Source organism: Hakea prostrata, chromosome 1, assembly GCF_041222555.1.
Source record: "Hakea prostrata isolate BN-2017 chromosome 1, UWA_Hpros_2, whole genome shotgun sequence".
NCBI lineage: Eukaryota > Viridiplantae > Streptophyta > Magnoliopsida > Proteales > Proteaceae > Hakea > Hakea prostrata.
Window position 1 is genome coordinate 16,755,253 of NC_142600.1, and position 14,644 is coordinate 16,769,896.

Consider the following 14,644-nt stretch of genomic DNA (forward strand, 5'->3'; position numbering starts at 1 on the left):
TATGAAAAGAAAATATATACATATGATGATTCATTGTGTTAGCATTTCCATGTTCTCTCTCTTGTATCGTATGATCAATTGATCATGCAGTACTCTCTAGATCTTTACCTTCCTACTTTTGTGTTCACTAGATGTTAAAAATCTTTTCAGATCTTTCTTCCTGTACGAACTTGTAAACGAACCCTAGTGGGTGGCCATCAAATCATAAAGTATCGTACTCAATTGGGATCCATAATCCATGAATACAGGAGACAGTGTCAATATATAGGAGAAGGAGAAGGAGATTCTGAACCCTATAAAGGTAATCGATAGATGTGGTATCACATGATCCACAGAACTCCTGACATACTGAGTTTGAAATGGAAGCTGCTGCTGGTATTTCATGCATGGATTGCCATTTGAGAAGGAAAACTCAATAAGTTTTAGCTGCTGGCATTTATTATTTTCCAGTTTTAACTACGGGTTAGTTGCAGAGTTGCAGGTGAAGCCCGTAGAAATTAAAGTGGATTTTGGAGACGAAACATGTCGAGTGGAAAGAGATCCGCCAAGGAATTGTCATGATCACATGCACATACACTGATACACCCCTGGAATTAGACAGCACCAGTAGTTCCCACGCACAATTAATAATTCCTTGGTTGGCACTGAATACTGATCGCGACAAGCTCCCTGTAGCTCCGTTTCTCCCTCTTCAGTTAACTGCAAACTTATTATGGAGGAGACCAACAAGCACGCATGGGTCCAACTCCAAGTATACCTACTGGTCTTCGGTCCTCTTTCTTTCAATCGTCGTTGATCAAATATTCATGTGACCTTCACCAAAAAGCAGGTTCTTTAATGGCCTTTTGGCTTGATCGATCCTTGTTGTAAGAAAGATGACCAAGAAAAGCTTCACATGCATGTCAATAAAATCTTACATTGGCATCGACGTCGACGTACGTACGTTACAATCGAGAAATTCAAGAAAAGAAACTCCAAACCTTTACATACGTATAGACGGTCCACAGACTCTATGGAGTTTGGATGAGATGTTACAGCCTATCAATCCTTGATGTGTCTTGCTGCAAGGGTCCTCTCTGATCAATATATAATGAGTTTCAGAAAACTTGTTGGCAAGAATAGGGAAAGCTCTTACCTCGAATTAATAGGAAAATGATAAAACTTCAATTTCAAAGATGAAAAAGATAAGTTTAAGTTCTACAAGAAGGAATTCTATCTACTCGTCATTTTTCTGTCTTCCTTTGATATATCGTTTTCTATTAAATGCATAGGCTGGACCATGGACCATTATTTCTCTTTGGAGTCTCTCGAGATGAAATCACCCAATTTTTCAACCGACAAAAGATCAACAAAAAGCGATCTTGGCAGTAGAGCTATCGCCTTGACATTTTTCACATTTCTAGTTTCCACTTGGCAAAACATCATACACCTGGATATGATGTTTTTTTTTTTTTTTTTTTTTTTTTGGGAATGGAAGCTCGGCAAATTAGTTTAAGTTGGAGATTAATTTTAAATTTCCTTTCATTTCTTAGATTGGAATGATGGTTCTAAATTTTGATATTACCTAATTTGCATTGGACGATAGTATCTATTTAGCACCTGCAGGTTATATATTAATTTTAGATTTTCTTTAAAAACCGTCCTTTGAAGAATATTAAAACAAGTCTGTCTGATAGGCACCCATCGATATTAGTTTACAATTGAAATATGTTTTCATATCATGCATTGGAATCATGATTTGACTTGAATTAGATTTTTGTTATTTTTTTCCTCCTTTTTTAACAGATAAATAAATCGTGGAGGGTAGAGATGAGTGTTGATCATCTTCCCGGGTGCTCCGTATCTGTGTTACAACCACAAATCATGTAAGACTCACAGATAAAAAATAATAAAATATTAAAAAAAATTCATCACCCAAATCCTGTGGACCTCTTTGTAATTTGTACATCCAAATTCAGTATAAATAATATGATAAAATTTTTCTTTTTATTTATTTATTTGATAGAGTCTTCCTTTTCATTTTAGATACCTGGTAACCTAAATCTTTTGATATACTTCGGGAAAATGTACGAAAACTTAGTGAAACATAAAAATAAAAAAAATAAAAGAATCAAAATTCTTCAGTGTTGGTCTTTTATATTAATTTGAACGTGCGAATCTCAGATTTTTCAGTCCAAAATCCTGTTAACCTTTTGTATATATATATAGGGAATTTATTTCAATGAGAAGCTTAAGTTGGTCTTTTGAAATTATTCATACTCTAAGTTTCGGCAGTAAAAAATGTGAGCAATTCAACCAGTATATTGAAAATTTATTGAGGAATCTGCACGAACACTTGAAAGGTTATTGTATTCACGATGTTTCGTCAGAGCTGAAACGTACCATAGGTATTTTCTTTAAGGTATTTAGACACCTCGATTTGTATAATATAGGTATCAAACGTGTCTTCACCCTCAAGATCAGTCAACTCAAACCTTTAAAGGTTACTTAAGGTGTAATTAGGTTATGTTCACTGCTTAACAAAATAACAATAGGGGGAGAGAGAGAGAGAGAGAGAGAGGAAGAAAATCATTGTTAAAACACCATATTATGTTCACTGCTTAAGGGAGAGAGAGAAAGAGAAGGAGGGAAATCATTGTTAAAAATGAGCTCAAAAATGGGTTAAAATAGAGTCACAAAGGTTGTAGATGAAAGGGTAATGTCACCTCCTTTTGTGAGGGTACCTATTCAGTTCAACTTCCTACAAGAAAGTACCTATCCAGCTGACCTCCCTAAGGAAAAGTACTTCTCTAATGACATCTCCACACTTCTACCCAGCAATGAGATTTTTGGATTGAGCCCATGACAAAATATAACTATAACTATAGTTGGGTCACACCAGGTTTACACTTAGTTTGCTTCGCACAAAGATTCAATCTTAACCCAAAAATATATTACATAAATTCATATTTTATATAAATGAGAAAATCAGTTCTTTTTTACCGGATGTAAGACTAAAATTCTCTTATAAAAATTATAAAATAAAAGATATAATTAAAAAATATATATAAATTAAAATAAAAAATAAAAATAATACAATTAATTAAAGTTTTAAACATATTTCCAATACGTATTCATGAAAAAGGTTGATCATGATTCATGACCGCTCTCTCACGGGTATCCAGAAATCTGATCTGTAATCTCTGATCGCTTTTGTTTTGTATTGATCATTGATGACCTATTCACCTTCTCTTTCAGTCTTTCTCCACATGCCCATTTCTCGAAAGAATAAAAGGAATTGTTCATACTTCATGGATCCAGCAGAATCCATTCTGGATTTAGAAATTCTTCTTCTGATACTTTATTCACATGGACGGTCTAAAAAGTAAAAATTTCTATAAATGCTACTTATTGCAACAGGAAGCACGGAAGATTGAAGACTTCCTTTTTTTGGTAAAGGAAGCACGGAATAACCAACATTCAAGAGACTCAGTGTTTCAAACAGGATTTATACGGACCATGAAAACAGTTACAGCAAAAACTGAAATTAGTGCATAGTTTGACCTGCATCCTGTAGCCTGTAGGTATCATATCGGATTCGAGTAAGACAAACCGGAATAACCAACATTCAAGGGACTCACTGTTTGTCTCCCAGGAGAAAAAAAAAATTTATACGGACAATGAAAACAACCAGTCTTATAAATGAATTTAAAATTGAATTTATTAGTTGTCTATAAGTTGTTTGACCTAATTGGTCCATGCATCAATTGGACGTCAACGTCTTTATCCATGACGATCTTGATGAAGAAGTACATATAACACGTCCACCTGATTATCATCGAAAGAGGGAGAAATTAGTTTGTCACTTGCACAAATCATTATATGGGCTTAAGCAAATATCCAATAATTGGTTTTCGAAACTTTCCGGTGCTTTTATTGATATTTGATATTACACAATCTAAGGCAGATTACTCTCTTTTGTGTTTTTTTATTTAAATATGTTTCTTTGTCTTTTTTTTTTTCCCCCCCCCCCCCCCCCCCACCCCCCCCCCCCCCCCCCCCCCCCCCCCCCCCCCCCCCCCCCCTCCCCCCCCCCCCCCCCCCCCCCCCCCCCCCCCCCCCCCCCCCCCCCCCCCCCCCCCCCCCCCCCCCCCCCCCCCCCCCCCCCCCCCCCCCCCCTTATTTTCTCTTCATTTATCTTTGTACTTGTTTATGTTGATGACATTTTAATTGATGGATCTGACACAACTGTAATTTCTAATTTAAAATCACTTCTTTAACAACGTTTCCGAATTAAAGATTCTGGTTTGGTTAAATATTTCCTTGGTTTTAAGGTGCCACGTTCCAAGAATGGTATTTTCATCAACCAACAAAAATACATATTGGACATCTTAACTAGTGTTGGTTTCACAGGTGCTAATGTGACTCAATTTACAATGGAACAACACCTTAAGTTGACTACTTCTTATAGTGAGCCTTTACCTGATCTAACATCATACCGTTGTTTATTGAGCCGACTTATTTATCTCACAATTACTCATCCATATATTGTTCACAATGTGAACGTTCTTAATTAATTCATGGTGAGCCTCATAAACTTCATTTGGATGCTGCTAATCGTTTACTACGTTACTTTCATGACACTCCAGGACAAGGGATTCTTTTAGTTATCTTTCGTGCTTACTATGACTCAGATTGGGCAAGTTGCTCTATGACTCAGAGATCTACCACTAGATATTGTGTATTCCTTGGTTCCAGCTCTTTATCTTGGAAATCTATAAAACAAGTTACTGTGTCCTGCTCATCTGCTGAAGCTGAATATCATGCTATGGCCGTCACAACTTATGAACTCATGTGGTTAGTTACATTGCTCAAAGATCTTAGTGTTATAGTCCCTTGACCAATACCTTTATTTTGTAACAATCAAGCTACTTTACATATTGCTCCAAACCTAATCTTCACGAGCGCACCAAACACATCAAGATTGATTGTCATGTGGTTCGCAATCAGCTTCGACATGGTCTTATTCAACCCACCTCCACCATTAATGCTGCTCAAGTTGTTGACATTTTCACCAAGGCCTTTGGAAAAGATTTGTTTCTCAGTCATAGAGGCAAGTTGGGAGTTATTGACATTCACTCTCCAACTTGAAAGGGAGTATTAGGCATGGTAAGAATGATTTTTCATCATTTCCTTAATTTAAATTATTTTCATATTATTTGCTCCTCTCATTTGAATTATTTACATTCATTATTTCTTTCATTTGAATTCTTTCCACGCCATTTCATTCTTCCATTTCATCAGTATCCTAATTTGGTTTGATTGATTTCTCTATTAAATCATTTACATGTATTGTATTTTTATGTGTTATATATTTCTTTTATTTTTCATAGTTACTTAACAGCATGGAATGTATACTCCCTAATATTTGAAGTTCTCTCATATGAAATTATTTAACCATTTTTCCTATTAAAGTTGCTTCTTAATACTGTCTCATCTTATTTATTTATTTAGTTATTTTTTTGGTAGAAACATTGTGATCATCTAATAAGGCATCAATAATTGAAACCAAAGACCGTAGAAAGCCAATAAAATAATATCCCTCCCCCCCCCCCCCCTCTAAAATAAAAAAAGAGGAAAACTTTATATGTCATATAAGACTTACAATCATGTCTTACCTCTGATGGTTCAGTGGTGAATCATTGCATGTTACTTTCTCCAAATGTGATGCAACCCTTTTAAACTCGTTCATCCTCAATTTTAGAGCTTTATCATATTTCATGCATGTGTTTACACAATGTGCAACATTCATAGACTGGCTGAAGTACATTTGCCATTTAACCAGGAAAAAATATAATAAATTCACCAAAAACACCCAAAAAGCATATAAACTCTCAACAAAAAAAAAAAAACCACAAGTTCAAAAACTCCAAATTTCATTTTGATTTATTTAAAAAAAAGACAAGATATAAATAATATTCCAAATAAGCAACTAAACATCAGTAAAGGATGGGCAGGGAAAATAGTTATAGCAAAAGTCGAATTGATCAATGTCACAACCAAATCAGACCCTTCGCGTGAACTGTTGTCGAACCCGAGTTGGTCAACCAAGTGTTTGTTCGTATAGATAAGAGTGATAGCGTGCTAACCAAGATGGTTAGGTAGTTAAGTCTGATTCAATTAATACACCATTTCGGGGGGGGGGGTCACCATCATGACTGGAACACCTTCTCAATGGACCCAGCCAGGGATTAGCCTCCTAGGTTACTCTTGGTACCATGGGCCAGATGATGACTAGTTTGCTCTCACCACCGGTTTGGGACTGAGCACAAGTAATTAGTACAAATTGGCATATAATCATATTGTTACATAAAAGTTAGACCTCAAGCAAATCTTTCATTGGACCAGAATACTCTTCCTCCAAAGTAACATGCCTTTTTCTCATTGAACAAACCCTTTTAAGCCACCGTAGTGTAATATTTGTTTAATCACGCCACCAATGAAATGTTTCACCTATCTTTAGCAAGTTTTCTCAACTAACCACCTTACCTCTCTTCGCTTACCTCACTTATATCTCACCTATAAATATTATTATAAAAAAATAAATAAAAAAAGAACAAACTCACTGTATTTCATCCCACTCAAAAAAACTCCATAATATTTTATTTTATAAAAACACTTTGAAAAACTTTGAAAAATCATACTACTATATAAAAGTAAAACCTCAAATTTAGTTATGACTAATCTTTCATTGGATCAAAATACCTTCTCTCTAAAACGTGTTTTTTCCTTATCAAACAAATCCTTCCAAGTTATAGGGATACTTAACTAGCAGTTAGGGATGGCAAGCTGGAGCTTAGGGGTATATGGAAATGACATCTATAGTCAATTAATTTTGGAAGAATGTGTATGGTGGAGATCTTAGAGGCAACACTTTTTGGATTACAAGCTGAGATAGAAGAAGCAACAAAACAAGGATTTGGAATAAAAGTGATATGGAGCAACCAACAAGGATTACCAATTCTCTTACCAAAACCAATAGTAGGGATATGACCTCTAAGTGAAATATTTATGTTAATAAATAGTAACATGTAGCCGTGTCTCTTGAATTCATACTTTTATAATAATAGTATAATATGATAATATAAATATCATAAATTGAAAATGAGTATTGATACAACAAATGCCCTCAAACCTTACAGGAATTCGTTTTCCCCTTCAAAATTTCTTTTTTTTATTATATTTAAATTATTAACCACATGGTTCACGTGAAATGTTGTTAATAATATAATAAAAAATGGATATTCGTCGTTTGACCTGTAGGTTTCTTATCGGATCAAAGGTGGGAACTGGGAACTAAGGAGTAATAATTGCGAAGGACATTCACAATTGCACATATTGCACATTTACACAGCTTATTGGTGGGTCTTGTCAAGAGTACAAGATCATTAATTCTAGTGGGTCCTAGTTTCCCAATGAATCGGACAGCGGAAGCAACTCAAGTCTCCTCATGGGATTCTATTGCCTTGTATTTGGTTGACAACACGAATCTTTTGGATCGTTGTAACATTGAAATTATAAGAAAATGCATGGTGAGATTGAAGGAAACCTTGATTTGGTGAAGTTCGATTCTGAAAAATTTTCTTTTAAGTTCAAATTGAATGCTGTGCTGTATATTTATTACCAAAAAGAAAGAAAAAAAAAACAAAAAGAGAATGCTTTATACAAGGGATTTTTATTTGCAGCTGCAGCTAGCTGTTGCCGACGGTCGCGGTCGGGGGTCGTGATCATGCCATGTAATTGAAATAAGATTGAACGTTTGAGAATTATAGTGCATGGAGATTTATTTATAAATACTATTTTTATTTTTACATTTTAAGAATTTAAGATTTACCAATTTACAAAATCATTAATAGTATTACAAATAAATCCTTAAAATATAAAAATAAAAAGAAAAAGTATTACAAATAAATCTCCACTATGTGATTCTCAACCTCGATTTTAATTTGATTATGTGGTGTCATCACGACCGTCGGCAACTAGAAGCAGCTGCAAATAAAAATCCGTATACAAGAGGTGCACTTTGTGTCGGTTGCCCTTTTTTTAATTTTTATCCTGGTCATATAATCAAACATGTACTATATGAATCATTTAATTGGCAAGCCACCCAGTCCGAACTTGGCCCATGCAACCATCATCTCCTTTCTCCATGCTTAATTATAAGATTATCTAAAGTTGTCAGCACAGTTTCTTCCCAATAATTCAGAATTTTGGTGTTGTTGAGATTGCATTGAAGAGATCTACCTTTGGTTTTAATCTTTGTACACAACTGTAAGGTTTTATGTACTCTCCATTCTAATGAATGAAAATTGCTCATTAAGAGGAGATTTTGTAGAACTAAGTGCATGAGATGGTTATGGTTTTTTAGGTGTTTCAAATCCCAAGGATGGTTCATGTATAAAATGTTAATGAACATTTAGGGTTTACATTTTCCAAGCAAGGTTCATCAATAGAATGTTATGGGGCTTTCATTTCCCAAGCTATTAAATGATTGAAGCTTTTCTTTTTCCAAACTTGATTAATTAAGAACCAAAACTCTTTGTTTCTTAGTTTGGTTGTAAATGACAAGAAATTTTCTTTTTTCCAAACTTGTTAATGAGACATTGATGGTAATATGGTACGTTCATTGTACCTACCAAAGCTCCCCACTATAAATTGGGATCCCCCTGATGAAGATAAGTCTTTTTGGAATTTTTCTTTCTTGTAATTTGAGAGTTGTGCTAAGATTGCTTAAGAGTCTTCATAATGGTTTGTGGGTATTGTTAATGTTTTATTGAAGTTATCCCCTTGACGAGTAGAAGGTTTTGAAACTATTCTCTCTTTGTTCTAGAGTCATGTTAAAGTTATTGTTGAGAGTCATATTAGTATTTTGAAAGTATTGTCATTTTTTGTATTCTGGTGATAGAAAGAATGAACATTTCAAGTTCGTCGTAGCAGTCTACTTTGTGCTAGTATACCATTATTTGTTATTGTATCCTGGGAGACAGAAGTCCATTAAATCCTCAAATACACATTCCGGAGGGGATGAATTTGTTTTAAGGAAAGCGTCTTACATGCATTGACGATTCTTCCTTTTTCCTTATTGCCTTGACGGTTTTCGTTTATTCTTCTCCTATTGGGTCAGGGTTTGTTTAATTACATGTCTTTCCAATTTTCGTTAATTCTTTATTCCCCTTTTGTATATCTACAATTTGGCCAACATGCTATAATGCTTCCCCCTAGACATATAGGAACTCAAGTAAACTCTGATAACCTTGAACGTATTTGGGATGTAGAGAATTCGATCCCATTGATTTCGGAATCTTCAGATTTTCTCAACGAGCTTCAAGTCTCTGATTTTCTAGATTCAGATTTCTTACAAGTTCAGAGTGATGAGATTCAAGTAGCCAACGATGCAACTGGTTATGGAGATGATGGAAAGAATATAAACTCATCATCTTGTTGCCGCTGCTCTGGTTGTCTCTTCCTAACCAACAAACAACAGATTGAAGAAAGCATTGCTCATGCAGCCTGCTACCTGGAAGATGGGACGACAAGTAATGTCAATGTTTAACTCAATTCAAGTTGGTAGCTCAGTTAATAACCTCTATTCAATTATTGTGCCAGCAATCTCATGTTCTCTCTCTCTCGTGCAAACACTATTCTTATATATTCCTTGTAATATTATTCTATATGTTATCTCTACCTATGAACCTTGTCATAGTTTTCCACTCTAACCCTATCTCTTTGTCTTCCATTAATATTCCAGTAAACGGGTATCTCTTCCATTAATCTCATGGTAGAACTTCTTGTTCGAAGAAACCTGCAAAACCACGTGCTAAATTAACGATGGTCGAGGGATCATCTCTGATGAACAAGTTAGTGGATGCCAAGTAATTTGAAAGAACGCTCTAAGTGTGTGAAAATCTCAGAGCCTGAATACTAAGAATGATTAGTGAATGTGTACCTTCCTTTGACAAATATTAGGGTTTATATAGGACTAGTGTGCTTGCCCAGCTCGATTTGTGTAACGATTTTCAGATGTATAGGGTGTCTCCACCGATCTTAGTGGTAGAGTTGGATACAAATAAGGCAGGTGACCGGATTCATCCACAAATTTCAGAGTGGCTGCCAGATACACTGAATCCTTCGTGTATGAGAGTTTCTTTCCCTATCATTCATGTCCAGGTTGATGTGGACAACAAACTTTAATTGACTCTATGATTAAAACTTTCAATAATATTCTTAGAAATCTAGAAATTTCAATGCATATTCCCCATCTTTCCTTGGGTCTATTCTGTATGTATGTATGTATGTATGTTTACCAATAAGTCTAATATTAAAAAAATATTTCTACCAACAAGTCATCGTTGGTTCAGCTTTAGATTATGATCATTTGTTGCTACAGATTGCCTTAACAGTCAGTGGCCACCTCTGCTCTTATTTGGAGTCTTTAGAAGTTTTTTTTTTGTATTCTTAGGAAAATGAATGGACATGGTTTTACGTATTGTGGTGTGGGCGGCACATATCGATTTGATATGAAGTCGATGGAATTGAGTTCATCTTTTTGTTGGAGTGAGCCAGCAGAGTGATTCCCGCTGGAGGATAGCTGGGTTATATCCCAGCTTCTGCACTCAATCGTCATCTTTTTGTTGGTATTTTGATAAAATGTAAGGGGGTTTGACACGCACGTCAGTTTATTATATTAATTAAAAAAAACAACAAAGCCATTGTAGTTACGGGTTTTTTCCAAATAAAAAATCAAACAACCCACAACATTTGTAATTATGATGCCATGTGTGGTTTACGCTTGAATATATAGGTCTTTTTACCCAAATAAATAAATAAAACAAAAATAAAAAGCAAATTTTTATAAATAGCTAGAACTATTGCTAGAAGTATTATAGAATTTTATCAGGTTTATATCTGACCATAAAATAGACTTTGTAGATGAAGGATACATGTACATCAGTCACATAAAAAAGGTTAAAAATATTTTTTTTGTTGGAAGTTGAGGGTTCATCCGGGTAAGCTTGCGTGCACCTTGATTACATCCTCAGGGTTTTTTTTTGTTGAAGCTGAGGTTCGAGGTTCCTCCGAGCCAGCTTGCGCACACCTTAATTACATCCTCAGGAGTTTTTTTTGTTAGAAGCTGAGGTTCATCCGGGCCAACTTGCGCACACCTTGATTACATCTCAAGAGGGAGACGTTGTTTGCAAGGATCAAACCCATGACCTTTCTACTAAGAAATATAAATCTCTACCACTCTACCAATCCTGCATTAGCTAAAAAAAGTTGATATTAGATTAGAAAATACATACTTTTTTATTTTAATTTAATCTTAATCCTTTGATATGACTTATAAACAGGTGTCATTGATCTAGAGAAAAATAGATGGTCCACTTCCTTGTCAAAAATGCACTTGATAAAATTTCAAAATATCATTTTTATGTCTATTATAAACACCAGATGTAAAGGGTAGAATAACCAATGGGGGTTGGTCCAAGTGGTAAGTAGTTTGCTTCCCTTAAGCAAGGTTCTGGTATCGAACCCTTGTGGATGCAAAAATTCTCCGGACTGAGACTCACCCACCACAGCCAGGTGTTGCGATGTGGGTTGAACACCGGTTTACCGGGTTTGGTAAACCAAAAAAAAAAGGGTAGTATATGTAGAAAATTCAAGGGTAGTATATGTAGAAAATTCACTTTCCCATTGGTAAGTTTTGGCCATTGCCAATTGAGCTGAGATTTAATGGTTAAAAAAATTTAGGAGTTAAAAAAATATTTATCATATTTAATTTCAATCAATGAATTATTGCATTAACATGGGTCATGTATTTGTATAGAAATATATTAAAATAAATCGTGTGAGAACTAGCCACATACACCATATAAATCCTAATTGGCTATAGAGTGAACAAAATCTTGTTCTATAAAGGGAATTCAAAACCTTTGCATTTGAGTAGGGCTCGAACATTCAACCATTGGATGCTTTGCTTGTGGTTCAGGGACCTTGCTGTTCGCTGAACTGTTCAACAAGATTCACAACCGTCAGGTAGCGCATTTTGGTGGAGATTTTGATCTTGACCACTTGTTTTTCAACGGTCAAAAATCTCAACCAAGATTTCATTCCAACAGTAGATTTCTTCTTGTTGAGCAGTTCAATGCCATAATTGAAACAATTTCATGGTATCAGGTGGGTATAGGTTACCAATATACCATGGACACGAAATCTAGTGGTTGGAAACAAGGGGTTTGAATGCTTGTAAAAACCGATTTAACTTTTGTGTTATGCATTTAAAACATTGAGCTATGAATGGTCCAAATTTATAGCGGTGGACGACCTGCAGAATTCATCCACACCCTTGCAGGACAGTGCTGAAGCAATTTCCTGTAAAAGCTACCAAGGCCACAGAACAGCAGGTGGTTGGAATGATTAGATATGGAAAGGTAACGTCTTACATGAATGATAAATAAAAAACATGGGAGAAGGTAACTTCTTTCTATTTTGGGATCGGAGAGGTAACGCCCTATTTTATCGTCGTCTATCTATAAAGTAGGGTAAATTGCACCCTTACCTAGGGTTATCCATTCAGAACCCAACGAGTACGAACACGAGAGGGAGAAAAAAGAGAGAGAGAGAGAGAGAGAGAGAGAGATGGGTGGCGGCAGTGCGGAAACTAAGAGCCGAAGGGCATGTAAATGCTGCGATGCGAGCGAGGGATTGAGGAGAGGAGCATGGGCTGCTCAAGAAGATAGAATACTTACGAGCTACATTAACACTCATGGAGAAGGCAAATGGAGACAGCTCCCTCAGAAAGCTGGTAATAATTAAGCTCCGAATCCCATCTTCATCATCACTGTATATTTACAAGAAATTTTAATGGTCTTAATTAAAATTTTGTATCTGGGTTACGAGCCAGCTGAGCTGATTGTATGCATTTGCAGGGTTGAGACGATGTGGGAGGAGTTGCAGGCTCAGATGGTTGAACTATCTAAGGCATGACATAAAGAGGGGAAACATTTCAGAGGATGAAGAAGATCTCATAATCAGACTTCACAAGCTCCTTGGTAACAGGTCGGCCACCTCAACTTCTATTTTCTCTTTTATAATTTTCTTCTCTGTAGAGAGAGCTATATATATATAATCGAGACCCTTCTAAATCCAGAAGCCTTATGCCTTTTGGGTTCTGTAGATGGTCGTTGATAGCTGGAAGATTACCAGGACGAACAGATAATGAAATCAAGAACTACTGGAACACACACTTGATGAAAAAATTGCAGGGCAAAAGTAAAACCCCAAAGAAGAAATCTACGAGGTCTAAAATAAAAAAGGTTGAAGGCCTTTCCTCAATGGAGGTGCCCACAGTGACGTTACAGAACGACCCTCATTTCATTCAGGCCAAAGCTCCAGAGTGCAATAATGCTTTTCCCCCTAGACCTGAAGGAACTCAAAAAAACTCTGATAACCATGAACGTATTTGGGATGTAGAGAATTCGATCCCAATGGTTTCTGAATTTTCAGATTTTCTCGACGAGCTTCGAGTCTCTGATTTTCTAGATTCAGATTTCTTACAAGTTCCGAGTGATGAGATTCAAGTCGCCAACGAAGCAACTGTTTATGGAGGTCCTTTCCTAACCAACAAACAACAGATTATTGAAGGAAACATTGCTCATGCGGCATACCTGGAAGATGAGACGACAAGTAATGTCAATGTTTTACTCAATTCAAGTTGGGAGCTCAGTTAATAACCTCTATTCAATTATTGTGCCGGCATTCTCATCTTCTCTCTCTCTCTCTTGTGCAAACACTATATCTATATATCTCTGTCTTCCATTAATATTCCAGTAAACATTATTTCTTATCTATGGGTTATCTCTATCATGCATGGATAACAGCACTAGATCGGTAAGAGATTTTCACTCTCATGTCGCCTCTTTAGTTATCTTCTGCTATGCATTCTGTTAATTTGATCTTTCTTTCTATACTTGTACCCGGATGCTAGTGTTTGCTATTGAATGATAGAACTTTACTCATTAATCCCTTGTTTCCTATTGCTATACCAAGACAAAATATAGGTGTTCGTACACATTATTCTATCTAAAAAAAAATGACCACTGCAGGATTGACTGATAAGACCAATGAAATTGACCAACTCATATATACACACATCTGACAAGTTCTCCCTGCAGGCTAGGCTAGCAATCCCAATTGAAATCTTAGAAAGTAATTTATAAAACACAGCAAGATTAGGAATTTAGGATCACGAACCAACCACATGTCCAGCAAAGTGCATAAACTACCATCACAAGGTTCAACGTTTGAAGATGAGGACGCCATTACCAAAAATACACCAACCAGCCCACCAAGCTCCGAACCAACTACACCTGCTGTTCATCTATTCAAGTGGAGTAGGCTCTCCTGTCATAGTGCAAATTACTGAACTGAACTACAAGCTTACATATGAAGCAAACCTGCAACTGCAAGTGCTTCACGAGTAGAATAGAAAGATTGGTATCTACCCAAAATAAGAAAGAATAGAAAGATTGGTACAGCATTGATGAGTGATGACCATGATTTCCACTAAAGTCAAATTTTACTGTACAATTTGCATTAAAGTCAAATT

General features: G+C 35.9%; 1 pseudogene; it reads left to right on the top strand.

The window, feature by feature from the left end:
- The first annotated feature begins 12,675 nt into the window (after positions 1–12,675).
- LOC149027909 (transcription factor MYB1 pseudogene) lies at positions 12,676–13,766 on the top strand (annotated as a pseudogene).
- The last annotated feature ends 878 nt before the right edge of the window (positions 13,767–14,644 follow it).